The sequence below is a fragment of the Saccopteryx bilineata genome, chromosome 4 (assembly GCF_036850765.1).
Source record: "Saccopteryx bilineata isolate mSacBil1 chromosome 4, mSacBil1_pri_phased_curated, whole genome shotgun sequence".
Taxonomy (NCBI): Eukaryota; Metazoa; Chordata; class Mammalia; order Chiroptera; family Emballonuridae; genus Saccopteryx; species Saccopteryx bilineata.
In genome coordinates this window covers 162,644,494-162,658,900 of record NC_089493.1, presented here as the reverse complement: position 1 = coordinate 162,658,900, position 14,407 = coordinate 162,644,494, and positions in this window count along the sequence as shown.

The following is a 14,407-nucleotide window of genomic DNA, read 5'->3' as shown; positions in this document are numbered from 1 at the left end:
TTAAACCAGTACCTCGCCCCCCCTCCCCCGTCTCTTCCCATCCTCTCACCTTGCTCTAGTTTCTTCATCGTCTTTATCTCCATCATCACATTTGTCTGTCTTCTACCTCCACTGAAGAGTGAGCTCTGTGAGAATTATTACCTTGTCTGTTTGGTTAATTCTGTGTCTCAGACCCGGAAAAGGGCCCAGCACACATAAGCATCCCTATGTGGTTGTTCTGGAAAGTATTTCCACATAGTAGCAATAAGCTCTTGAAAGAGAAGGCTCTGAAGGTGAAGGGATTAGCCAAAAAGCATAGACACACAGATACAGACAACAGAATGGTGACAGCCAGAGGAGAGGGGGCGTGGAGGTAGGGGAGGAGGGAAAAGGGGAAGAAGAGGGGTGGAAAGAGACTGTGCTTGGGGTGGATGCATGGGGCTATGATGCGGGATGTAGATGGTGTTATATTGAGTTGTACACTTGAAAAATGTATACAATGGTCCCTCGTCTATCATGAGGGTAAGGTTCCAAAACCCCCGCGATAGGCAAAAACTCACAAAGTAGCAACCTTACATTTATTTTATTATTTATATATATTTAAAGGCTTGGTAAACCCTCCCACACTCTTCTAAACCTTTCCCACACTGTTATTAACCTTTCTGGCACTTCCTATGCTCTTAAACACTTTCTACACTCTCAAACCTACATAATTTTAACAACATATAAAATTCTATTATATATGGGTACTCACCAGTGAATATACTCCAACTTGAATGATGAAGATGATTTAATATTCTTTTAATATGTTTTAATTAACATTTTTATATTGTTTTAAAATTTTTAGGCTAGAAAATGCTTATTTTACCACAATAATAATAATAATAAATATATATATAAAAATACCTATATATCGCAAAATCCTGCAATATAGTGAAAAATCTGTGATACAAATTAGATATATACATTTTAAAAATCTGCAGTACAGTGAGACTGCCAAAAGTGAACCATGATATGGCGAGGGGTGACTGTAGTTTGGCGAATTATATCAACCCAATAAAGAGAAATTTTTTTTAAAGAAATACCCTCCAAATCAATCAGAAAACATGACCATTATGAAGGAGATAGATGAAGTGTAACTAAACTGAAATTTTCAGTAATAAAGACATAACCAGTAAAACAAAACAACAAAAAAGAGAAGGCTCTGGAGAGAAATTTCCCTTGCCTATAAAAAGGCCTACAGTTTAATTACTGTGGGCATTTTATTGAACCTGAGCTTCAGTTTCCTCATCTGAAAATGGGGGTGAATAAAACCACCTACTCCATAGAGTTAGAATTGAGGGTTTCATGGGATAATCCACGTAATGTGCTAAGCACTGTATCTATGCACAGTATCTAATCAAAAAAGTTATCTTGTGTTAGTATTGATAGTCTTTTGGTTTCTGCTTTTTCTTTTCTTTTAGCTTGATCTTGTTTCATGTACACAAGAGTGACTATCACTCTAGGGTGGTGCGATCTCCGTCCTAGTGTTCTGTGGCTCTTGGCTTAGCCATTCTGCAGGTAGGTGCTTCCAGACTTTTTCTTCATTATAGTATTGTGACAGTCATTTGCACATTGGAAATGTCTACTTTTCACTCACACTTGTTAATATAAACTGTCTGGGATATAGTCTTTTATTTTGTCTGGAGTGCTTGGTGAACAGTGTGGAGGTAGTTGTCTGGGTCTTTCTGCATTTGGCGGGCCCCACACTCCCAGCATACTTCCAGTCACACCAGCACAACACAGGCGCTCTTCCTTGTGGCTTCTGTGGGCAGATTGGATGTTGGAAAAGGGCAGGACTTTCTGTGGAGGAAGGGGAGGGGCTTGGTGGCTAGACAGACCTGGATGAGAGTAATGGTGCTGACATTTTCCCTGCTCTGGAATCTCAGTCAAGTTACTCAACCTCTTTGAACTTCAGGTATCTTGTTTAGCAAAGGAGACTAAAATGACCTTCCTCAAAGGGTTGTAGTGAAGAGTGGAGTTCCTATAGAGCCTATATGGTAGAGGTCCTGGCACACAGTAGGTGCACAGAAAGTGTTTGTCAGTGTTCTTTGTAGGCAGATGGTCTCTGCCCTATGGGGGTTGGCTAATGGGGGAAGCTGTTAAATTGTTAAGGTTGAATACTAACATTGGGATTCAGTCTTAGGAAATGGAAGTTGGTCTAGTTTCTTTGTATGTTGGAAAATTGGTTTCTAATAGCTGGAGTCTGTGTCCTCAGGTGCCTTGCTCCAAATTGCTGAGCTGGCTGGTGGCTGGCATGCGGAAACACAGTCATGACAGCTTCCAGTATGGATGCCTCACCTGTTAGAATAACCCTCCAGGTTTAACCACAGAATGACCATGCAAGTCTTTCTCTGTTCCTCACCCCCTCTCCACTTATTTTAAGCTTAGAGAAAATTCAAAGTCTGAATTATAGAGGTTGCCAATGTGCGACACTTGAGGAAGGGGCAGGTGGGAAACTGAATTGCTCTGGGGACAAGTGAGTAAAATGTCGTTGAGGTGTATGGTGAGAGGGAAGACCAGAAACTGAGAGCAACAATAATTTAAAGATGACAAGGCCCTGGCCGGTTGGCTCAGCGGTAGAGTGTCGGCCTAGCGTGCGGAGGACCCGAGTTCAATTCCCGGCCAGGGCACACAGGAGAAGCGCCCATTTGCTTCTCCACCCCTCCGCCACGCTTTCCTCTCTGTCTCTCTCTTCCCCTCCCGCAGCCAAGGCTCCATTGGAGCAAAGATAGCCCGGGCGCTGGGGATGGCTCTGTGGCCTCTGCCTCAGGCGCTAGAGTGGCTCTGGTCGCAACATGGCGACGCCCAGGATGGGCAGAGCATCGCCCCCTGGTGGGCAGAGCGTCGCCCCTGGTGGGCGTGCCGGGTGGATCCCGGTCGGGCGCATGCGGGAGTCTGTCTGACTGTCTCTCCCTGTTTCCAGCTTCAGAAAAATGGAAAAAAAAAAAATGACAAGGATCGGGCTATTTATAATGGGTCAATTTAGAGACAGATCTAGGTGCTGAGATTTCAAATGAAATATATAGTTTGACCTGATAATTTCTATTTAAAATTTTTTTGCTGTATTAGTTTTAGAAGCCCAACTAAAGCCAACTGAAAGAAAGAAGGAAAGAAAGAAAGAAAGAAAAAAGGAGAAAGGAGAAAGGAGAGAAAGAAAGAGGACGTGTTGACAGACATGTCTGTTTGCTCATCCTCTCCCTCAGCTCTACTTTTCTCCTTGTTGGCCTCATTCAGAGTCTCTTCAAAGAGACTAGCAAGATGGGCACACTGACTCTGGTCTTACCTCCTAACATCTTAATATTGTCCATAAAAGGAGGAGCCCTCTTGTTTCTAATATTTCTATAAAAGCCCCGGAATGGAGCTTGTTTGGCCAGGCTTGAGTCATGTGTCCATCCTGAATCACTGCACCATGGTCAAGGGAGTATGTGCTGTCTGCTTAGGCGGGGTCATTTGCTCATCTCAGGACCTTGGGTGTGCCACCTGCCCTCCTGAATCAGGAACAGGTGCTTCCTCGAAGGAAAAGCAGGACATATTTAGCAGAAGAAAGAGTAAAGAATATTGGGCAGGCAAAACCTCTGTTCCATCATACGCTGATGTTTACTCACCTGAACATTTCCCTCTGTGCAAATGAAAGGGTGCCTGCCCCATGAATGGCTTGTGTCAGACAAAACGCCTGATCTGCATATAAATATGCTTATAATGTGTCACCTTTTATGATTTTCCTATAACCTTTGTACATATAACAAATAGGGGAATTATACATGACTATTGAATTTGTGTTCAATAAAGGATTTGTACCACCTAAATTACACCTTTACACACAAGATAGGATTCATTAACTTAATTACTGTTGGATTCAATAACATAGACCATTGCCCTGGGAGTTTGTCTTGTGTTGTACCCAGAGAGAAACTGGGCATCGTTTCCAAAGGCAGTCAGTTTCCAATTATCCATGCTAATGGAAGAACACGGCACATGGAGACTCTAAATAAAGTTTTTGTTTGGTTTAGGGAGTGGACCTGATTTTTTATTTTTCTACTTGAGTTATTTGTTTTGCTTGGGCTCAGGTAACACTAAAAAGACTGCATTATCTGGGCCTACACTTTGTTTTTTCCCCCTGGGTTTAAAAAAAAAAGTGAAGTGTATTATATTTTATTTTTCAAATGTTAATTTTTTAACCTTCTTATTTTGAACTAATTTTAGACCTACAGGTTAGTTGCAAAAATAGTATAATTTCCTTATAGCCTTTACCCAGCTTATCTTAATGTTATATCATCCTACATATCCATAGTATGAAACAAAGAAACTAACATTGGTACAATACTATGAACCTAGCTACAGACTTTATTTGAACTTTACTAATTCTCTACCAATGTCTTTTTCTGTCCCAAAATCTCACATTGATTTGTTGTTTATCTTCAGTCTCCTCTAATTTTTAACAATGCTTCACTTTCTCTTATTTTTCATTATATTTCTCTTATATTTCATCATGACTTTCTCAAGAATACTGATTATTATTTTGTAAAATGTCCTCACTTTGGGTTTGTTTTCTCATGTTTAGAGTAAGGTTTTCCATTTTTTGGGCAAGAATACCAAAGAATTTAGTTATGTTTTTCTTGTGTACCATATCAAGAGATCCCTGATGTCAGTGCATCTTGTTACTGTTGAAGTTGACTTGCTTCACTTGGTTATCATGTTTTCTGATAGGTTTCTCCACTGTGCAGTTATTACCTTGCTTCTGTACCCAATAAATATCCTTGAGGGAGATACTTCGAAACTAGTCCTCTCCTGTTTTTCTCCAACCTTTGACTTACTCATTTTACCGCCAGTTGGTAGATCTCATCTGCAACAGTGATTACTGTGGTGTTGACTAATGATGATGTTCTGTCTCCCTCTTTCCTTCTACATTTAGTCATTGGAATTCTACTTCAAAGAAGAATTGTCCATTTTCATTAATTCATTCATTCATTCAGATCAGTATAGAATCATGAATATTTATTTTATTGAATGAGTTCAATTCAATCCAGTGATTGTTTATTTTCTTTCCAAAAATTTTCTATCCTCTCAGTAGACAGGGCTAGGAAATGCAAGGATGAGTGCTAACCCACGCATTTACAGACATCTGCATTTCTTGCACAATGGGCTGAAGAGTGGATGGCTGTGGTGGCAAAGAGGAAGGCTATTCATAGCCCCAACAGCATGGATTTCCTTTCCCTGAGGGTGATTTAGTTACTGCTACAGCTGAACGTTTGACCCACCAGAAATAGAAATCATTGCTGAACACTTTATATATCCGACATCTTCCCACCTAGAATGGGCAGTGTTTTGCTCTTAGTGGACTGACATATTCGGGATTCAGATTTGCCTTTGCTGCCGGCAGTGTCTCAGCCAACACCACTAGCAAATGTAGGGATCAAATCAGTGTTTGATGTCCCAATATGGGATACCACAGAACATTGCCTTGGACCAGGGACCCATTTCATGGCCAAGGTGATATGGTAATGAGCACATAATCATGAGATCCACTGTTCCTTTTATACACTGCATCGTCTGGAAGCTGCTGGCCTGATTAAGGACTGGAGCAGTCTCTTCAAGGTGTAGCTGTGATATCAATTTAGAGATGATATCCTGTAAAGATGGAGCAACATCCTTTAGGCTGAGCACACATCTTAAACCAATGGCCGTTATATGGTGCTGTGTCCCCAGTAGACAGAATACATGGGTCTAAGAATCAAAGAGTGTAAGAAGGAGCGTCCCTGCTCCTCATCACTCTCAGTAACCCATCTGGAGAATTGGTACTTCCAGTTTGCACCTTTAGTTTGTACAGGTAGAGATCCTGGGTCCCAGAGGGGGATGCTTCCACTTGGACACAGAGAAGAGGTTCCACTAATCTTAAGCTATGGCTTCTGGCTTGCCACTTTAGGCTCCTCGTCTCTCACCAGAAGGCCAGCAAATACAGAAGGGAGTCACTGACCGTCATCATCATAAGGAAGGAGGAGTGCTGCTATGTGACAGTCGTAAGGAGAAATATGTTTCCATCAGGTAATCCCCTGAGATTTCTTGGTACTTCCATGCTCAATCATAACTGTAAATGGGAAAGTACAGCAGCTGTGCCCTGGTGATCAGAGGTCAGCCTCTTTATAGTAAGGGTCTGGGCGGCCTTACCAGGCAAGTCACCCACACTGTCAGGAGTACTAGCCAAAGGGAGGGGAGGGACAGGCATCCATCATAACTTCAAGACCAAGTGCAGCAACGAAGTAATCCTTATCTTATGTGATTTCCTGGGGAGTGAAACCTATCAGAATCCTGGAGAAGCTGTGGATGGATGGGATGAGCTTAACATGAGGAGAAAGTGGGTATGAGTGGGCCCCTTCTCAGGAGACTACCCCTTGGCAGAGATCTGGAGAGGCTATATACCCTCATAACCACCCCACCCACCATCCAGCAGTCAGCAGGCAATGCCACAGGGAAACAAAGACTAGCCCCTCATGGGACACCAACACCGGGGTCCAACGCTGTGTTCTAGAGCTCCCCATGGGACCAGGCCAAAGCTGTGCTGCAGGGACCGCCCAGGCTTGGCTCTCTTCTGCATACTCCTGTTCCCTTTGTGCCCCTTCTCCCTGCAGTACTTCTGCAGTGAGTCACTTTCTCAAGAATCTTGGCTCAGGTGCTGCTCCTAGAGAAAGAGCCTCAGATACTACCAATTGATTATTTCTATTCAGTTAATGTCACTTGTTCCTGGCTGTTAGATATTACACATAACTTGACATTTACTGACCACACAATGTTCTATTATGTAAATATAGTTTCTTTAATTACCCTTTTGTTTCTAGACATTCAGATTGTGTCCAAGTTTTCACTAATATGTGTAATGCTGAGAAGAACTTATTGTTGATAAATCTTTGTAAACACTCTTAATTATCTTATCAGGTTAAATTCCCTTGGGTGCCCTGGCTGGTTGGCTCAGTGGTAGTGTCAGCCTGGCGTGCAGGAGTCCTGGGTTCGATTCCCAGCCAGGGTACACAGGAGAAGCGCCCATCTGCTTCTCCACCCCTCCCCCTCTCCTTCCTCTCTGTCTCTCTCTTCCCCTCCCACAGCCAAGGCTCCATTGGAGCAAAGTTGGCCCGGGCGCTGAGGATGGCTCTATGGCAGTGTTTCCCAACCTTTTTTGTGCCATGCCCCACCTTAACCTTTCTAAAATTTTTATGTCCCCCACTATGTAACATACATAATTTTTAACATTAAAAAATTGATTTGTTCACTTAATAAACATAAATGATAGGTTCTAGGAAGAAATCACTATGAAATTGTTAACAAAACACAGTAAGTAAAATTTCAAAACATATAATGAAAAACAGAAATTTAAATTCCAAATAATTTTAATACAGATTTTTCTATATCAATTTATTATTTTAATTTAGTGTGATCCTTGCGCTTGATGCTTGCTGCACAGAGATTTTATATTAGGTTCCAATTTGGTTAGCTTTAGTCTCAAGTCTCCATGTTGTGTTATATCCAGCCGATTTCTTTTTTTTTTTTTACCAGTAAATCATTTACAGCACTAAATCCACATTCAGCTAAAAATGAAGATGGAAACGGTAGCAATAGTTTTCTTGCACATTTGGTTGAATTTGGGTATTTGATTTCTGTTTTCTCACAAAGCCATGTCATCGCTCCTTTGATATTAATCATTTTTGCAATTCTGCGAGTTCTTCTTGATACTGTATATTTGATATATCAGACAAATCCACTAACATTGGCTGCATCATCCATGTTGGGAAATCAATTTGTTTTAAATCAGAAAATCTTTCTTTTAAATCAGCTGATAGACTATTCAAATGATTGACAATAACAAGTAAAGCGGTATCAGTTACTTCACATTTTTGGAGCCAATGAAACTGTTTAAAGTTTTTGTTGTTAATATGTTTCTGACATAACTCAATCTTGGTAATGAAACCAAATATCTTTGCTTTTGCATCGACAAGAGTTTTATTTGTTCCTTGAAGTTGCTTATTTAATATATTTAGTTTTTCAAAGATATCGGCTAAATAACTCACAAATACTTTACCATCTATTGTTAACAGATACTTCATTTCAGGTTTGTCGCTTAAAAAATCACTAAGAGTATCAAACAGTTCCATAAATCTTTTCAAACAGTTTCCTTTAGATAGCCATCTTACTTCAGTATGAAGTAGAAGTCTCACATGGTCTTCATTTTGTTCTTCACAAAATAGCTTGAAAAGACGCTCACATTTGGCACTAGCTTTAATAGCATTAACACACTTTATTACTGTATGTAATACTTCATTCAGAACAGGCAAGATGTTTTTGGCTACCAAGTTTTCCCTATGAATAACACAATGCACAAGAATCATTTCTGGATTCGCATCTTTCATCAATTTTAAGCAGCCATTTTTCTTGCCCATCATATTGGGAGCACCACCTGCAGCACAAGATGTTATATTTTTCATTGGTATATCATTGACATCTAAGTAGTTTTTTAGCTTATTATATATATCTTTGGAGGTAGTGGTGCTTTCTAATCTTTTACAGAACAACATTTCTTCAGCAAAATGTCCTTTATCAATATATCTTAACTAAGTTATCAATACTGCCTCACTGTCTCTCAAAGTTGATTCATCCATTTGCAAGGAGAATTTTCTTGTTTTCAGCTTTTCAATAAGTTGTTTTTCAATATCCTCATTCATTTCATCTATTCTTCTGCTAACAGAATTGTTACTGAGTGGCATAGCTTTTACATCTTTGTCATCTTTTTCAAGAACCGTTTTAAGAAATGCTGATATTGACGGTTTTATTAAATTCTCTCCTATAGTGTGATTTTCTCCAGTTTTAGCAATGAATAAAGAAATTTGATAACTAGCCTCAAGAACACGATTATTAGTTGAAGTATGAGCAGTAAATAGAGACTTTAATGTTGTTCTTTTTTCAAAATTTTTCTTTAAAGTTTTAAAGTAACTAAAATCTGAATTAATATGAGCACTATGTTTCGCCTTCAAATGCGCCTCAAGATGACCTCGTTTCATTGATTCGTTGGTCAAGCATTGCTGGCATAAAAGACCAAAAGGAACCGCTTATCGTGAACAGTGGGTATGAACCCAAATTTTAAATATTCCTCCGAATCTTGACGAGTTTTTTTCTTGCTTGCACCACTCATTTTACTGTGGGCTATAAGAAATAAAAATAAGATCAATTAAAAACTAATTTTAAAATATGTGTTAAATATATTCAATGTGACATAGAGTAAACGTATACTAAAAATTCATATTTACTTAAATGTATATAACACATTTACTACACTACCACCGCAAATCAAAAGGTATCTATATTTTTTCCACTTGACAAAATTTTCTGGAAAGTTATACTTCTAAAATTAAAATTGTCGTGCATGCACTATTATAGCCCCAATAATATTTATAAAATATTAGTGCTTTCTAGCCCCGATGCAAGAAGTACTTAATAAAGAGTTTAATATTGATAAAAATAAAATCAAATACTTACCAATTATATCTATACAATATATATATGTATATTTATTAAATCAACAAACTTTTACAACAGTTTTGACTGACACTTATTTCAAATTAACACCAACTGAATGATGTGAAACACTACAGAAGTTGCGATGGGCCAATTAGGTGAGAATAACTGCGTTGTATAGCGAGTTTTTAAAATGTCCGGGGTTCCCCGCGGCAGACGGCACGCTCCGCGATGAACCCAGGACGAAGTTTACTTGACGACACCAATCACCCAGTTGATATTTTGGTCTCGTCAAACGAAATTATACTTAATAATTATTTACCGCAATTATTTAAGAATTGCATTTTTTGTTAAATTTGGCACCGATATCTAGCATTGCATTTAAATGGCCCGGGGTGAAAGAGTTAAAGTCATGTGGAGTCCATTTTCAAATTGCCCCCCTTAACTATCGAATTGCCCCCCTGTGGGGCGTGGGCCCCACGTTGGGAAACACCGCTCTATGGCCTCTGCCTCAGGTGCTAGAGTGGCTCTGGTTGCAACAGAGCAACGGCCCAGATGGGCAGAGCACTGCCCCGTGGTGGGCATGCTGGGTGGATCCTGGTCAGGCACATGCGGGAGTCTGTTTGACTGCCTCCTCGTTTCCAACTTCAGGAAAAAAAAAATTCCTGTAGGTGAAGTTGCAAAGTCAAAGGTCACAAACATTTTTTGGCTCTTAATATAAATACCATGAACTTGGCCTCCAGGAGGATTGTGGCAGTTTATCGGCCCACACACGATATAGGGGAGTGATTTTTCTCCATATCTGCTACAACAAGAAAATAATGATTTAAAAAAATATTTTTATTATAGAATTGTACACTTGAAACCTATATAATTTTATTAAACCATGTCATCCCAACAAATTTAACAAAACATCAAATCAAGTGATGTTTACTTATATGAATTTTTTTTTTTTCCTTTTCATTTTTTCATTTTTCTGAAGCTGGAAACGGGGAGAGACAGTCAGACAGACTCCCGCATGCGCCCGACCGGAATCCACCCGGCACGCCCACCAGGGGCGACGCTCTGCCCACCAGGGGGCGATGCTCTGCCCATCCTGGGCGTCACCATATTGCGACCAGAGCCACTCTAGCGCCTGAGGCAGAGGCCACAGAGCCATCCCCAGCGCCCGGGCCATCTCTGCTCCAATGGAGCCTTGGCTGCGGGAGGGGAAGAGAGAGACAGAGAGGAAAGCGCGGCGGAGGGGTGGAGAAGCAAATGGGCGCTTCTCCTGTGTGCCCTGGCCGGGAATCGAACCCGGGTCCTCCGCACGCTAGGCCGACGCTCTACCGCTGAGCCAACCGGCCAGGGCTTATATGAATTTTTAAAAAATCTTTGCAAATTTGATAGGTGATTTATTATTTTAATGTGCTTTATTTTGGTTATCAGGCAGCTGACTCATATACAGGTTGGCTGTTTGTATTTCTTTGGTGAATTACTTGTTCAAGGCCTTTGCCCATTTTCCTATTGTTGTATTCTTGCCCTCGTTAATTTGCTTAAATTCTCTGTAGTTGATTCAAAGTGTATGGAGCCTTAATTGTTACTGTCCAGGGCCCCGTCTGCCTGCTCAGAGGAGAATGCTGGAGTGGAGGTGCTGTAGCCCTCTCCCCTCATTTTAGGAGAGGAAACATGGAGTCCTGGGAACAGCCGGGAAAACATGGCATTAATTGGATCTCATGACTCCCAGTCTAATTCTCTCTCCACCACCTTCACCAAGTGATGACCAAGAAGGAAGAATCAACAGAATAGCCACTGTTGGCCAATCCCCACTGAGTAGGAGCAATGAGGCTCCACATCTTCTTTAGGGTACTCATTTAACATGAATTGAGTACATAGTATGTGCCAGATATGATTCAAAACACTGTGTGTGTATGGTATTATTGTTTCCAAATCTTGATGCGTGTGTATTATGTTTACTTTCATCCTAGAAATAAGGACACTGAAGTAAACAGAGTGAAAAACTCGTGGAAAGCTCACAGGCATTAAATGACAGAGCTGAGGTCCAGACCCAGGTCTCTCGAACTCCAGAATAAATTCTTTTAATAAAGGACATGTTTATGTTACACTTCCATGCTGAGATATCTTTGGAAGAAGAAAAAGAACATCGCCCACAGTTCTACCCTCACATAGCTACTCCTAATCTTGTGTTTTCTTCCACCCTTCCTTCCTTCCTACTGGAACATTCTGTACATCCAATTCTATAACTCATTTTGTTTTACTTCTGTGTTTCTCCATATTGTGTCATGGGTTTTATAGCCATCATTAATGACCTCCTTTGTTGGGGAGATGCTGAGTTGAAGTTACTATTCTCCCACTGGAGATCTTTTTTTTTTTTTTTTTTTTTTCTGAAGCTGGAAACAGGGAGAGACAGTCAGACAGACTCCCGCATGTGCCCGACCGGGATCCACCCGGCACGCCCACCATGGGGCTAAGCTCTGCCCACCAGGGGGTGATGCTCTGCCCATCCTGGGCGTTGCCATGTTGCGACCAGAGCCACTCTAGCGCCTGGGGCAGAGGCCAAGAAGCCATCCCCAGCGCCTGGGCCATCTTTGCTCCAATGGAGCCTTGGCTGCGGGAAGGGAAGAGAGAGACAGAGAGGAAGGCGCGGCGGAGGGGTGGAGAAGCAAATGGGCGCTTCTCCTATGTGCCCTGGCCGGGAATCGAACCCGGGTCCTCCGCACGCTAGGCCGACGCTCTACCACTGAGCCAACCAGCCAGGGCTCCCACTGGAGATCTTGGGAGAATTTCTGGGGACCCCTGTTGTCTTCCTTACAATTCTCCCTGGCTCAAAAACTCCCATTTTACTTTATGATTTTAGTGAAATGATAGAAATTTAACTTGCAAATCATCTGAGGATGTCTTTCATGGGTGTAGCATCTGTAAATTATTCCCGAATGTGTGTGCAGCTGGGCGAATTCTAACACTTTGACTCTAAGAAAACTCTAGTGGAGAAGAGTGTGTAAGTGATTAAATTTTTTCTCTGAGTCTAGATTTCTCAGGCTATAAATGGGTGAACTGACCTGCTTATGTGCACCTCATATATGAGACTTTAATAAGAAATCACATGGTAAATTGTGAAGCATCTTACAGGAATGCCAATGACACGGCCCTCTCACAAATTTTAGTGTTTCTTATGGTGCAGACACGAGGCACTGTGAGTGTTACACATCCCTTAATCCTCCCCACAGCCCTATGAAGAAGGTACACCATTGTTATCCATATTTTACATACAAGAAAATGGTGTAGAGGGGTTAATCAACTAGCCTGAGAGCCATGGCTGGTAAGAGGATGAGCTGGTGTTTGGACCGAGGGTCCGCGGAGCCCCGGCGCTCTGTGCCGTCAGCACAGGGGTGGCAGCTTGTGTCTCCCCCCCACCTGTCAGGGCCCTCCAGGTTTGTACTGCTTTGAGATGATGCCTTCCTAGTATGGTTCCCCAGTCAGCAGAGATCAGACTCCTTCCTGTTTTCCTGTGATGCTTGGCCGCCTAGCCTTTACCTGGAAGACCACAGAGGTGGCTCAAGACCCTGTTTTACCAGACATTTTGTGAGCAGCCATCCCTATTAGAGGTAGAGAAGGTGTCAGTCTTCCTGAGTGACGATCAACTGTGGCCCCTACAGCCAAGTACTACTATTTTACAGTCCATGATGACGAGGTTACATCATCATCATGGACCTGGGGCCATATTAAGTCCTTTGGTATCATGTTCAACGAGTCACAGTTGTCAGTGCCTTTTAAAGCATCTGCAGTCACAATGGTAAATAATTAGTGTGATTTAACATACTGCCCACTAGACCATACATTCCACAGGAGTGCATACTAAACCTCATGAGTGCAACATATACTGTGAATAAATGAGCTAGTAACAACTTATTTACATCAAAGGTCACTTCCCACTGGTGTGAGATTTAGTGTGGGAGGCGAGGGAAACACAGAGGTTAGTGAGGGAGACGGCTGCCAGCTGAGTGGTGGCGTGGGTCACGGTGGGACCTTTGACATCAGGAAGTGCTGGGTTCAGTTCTGGCTCTGGAACCTGGACACCTGGTGACACAGCTCTGGGACTCAGCGTCTTCATCTATGAGAGAGCCTCCTTAGGGGAGGCCCACAGTAGGTAGCACACAGGACATCGGCAGCTGACGCGCCGGAAGCGCTCTGTGCACTTCAGCAAACGTCCAGGTGTTGCCCCCTGTGTGTTTTCTCTGTGGTCAGGAATTCAGCTCCCTCTGTTCCATCCCTGGGCAGTTGCTTGGCCATTAGGCTTTTCTGGTAGTTATTTTTATCTATCTGTGAAGTATTTATTTGCTTAAAATCAATTCCTCCCAAAGCAGGAAGGAATGTGTGAGAGATGGGGCTGGCGTGGGAGCTGTGGGGAGATGGAGCGTGCCGCTGAATACATATATCTGATCAATAGGTGAAATCGACGTGTTCATAAAAGTACAGGCCCTGCTGGGTGAGCTGTTTTCAGTGGAGTCAAGAAATGCATCCATTTCATTTTCCTCTCCGTGGGGCCAGGATCTGTGGCAACATCACCTTCAACCCTGCAGGATAGCCTGGGAGTGGGGAGATCCTGTCACTCCCCTTTCCAGCCACACAGTGTTCTGAGGTTAAGATATCAACATAAACCTGGAAGCTTCTTTGCTTCCCCGAAGGGAAGGGAATAAACACACGGAGCCATGAGCATTCACTGCTCCAGTCAATATTTATTGTGTACCTACTATGTACCTGGTGCTTTTTACAGCTTTGTGGGTTCAGTGGCAAATGAGACAGACACACATGTGCCCTTGTGCCCTTGAATGTCTAGTGGGAGATGGACTTTATGCAGCTGTGATGAGTGCCATGGGGCTGTCAGGGG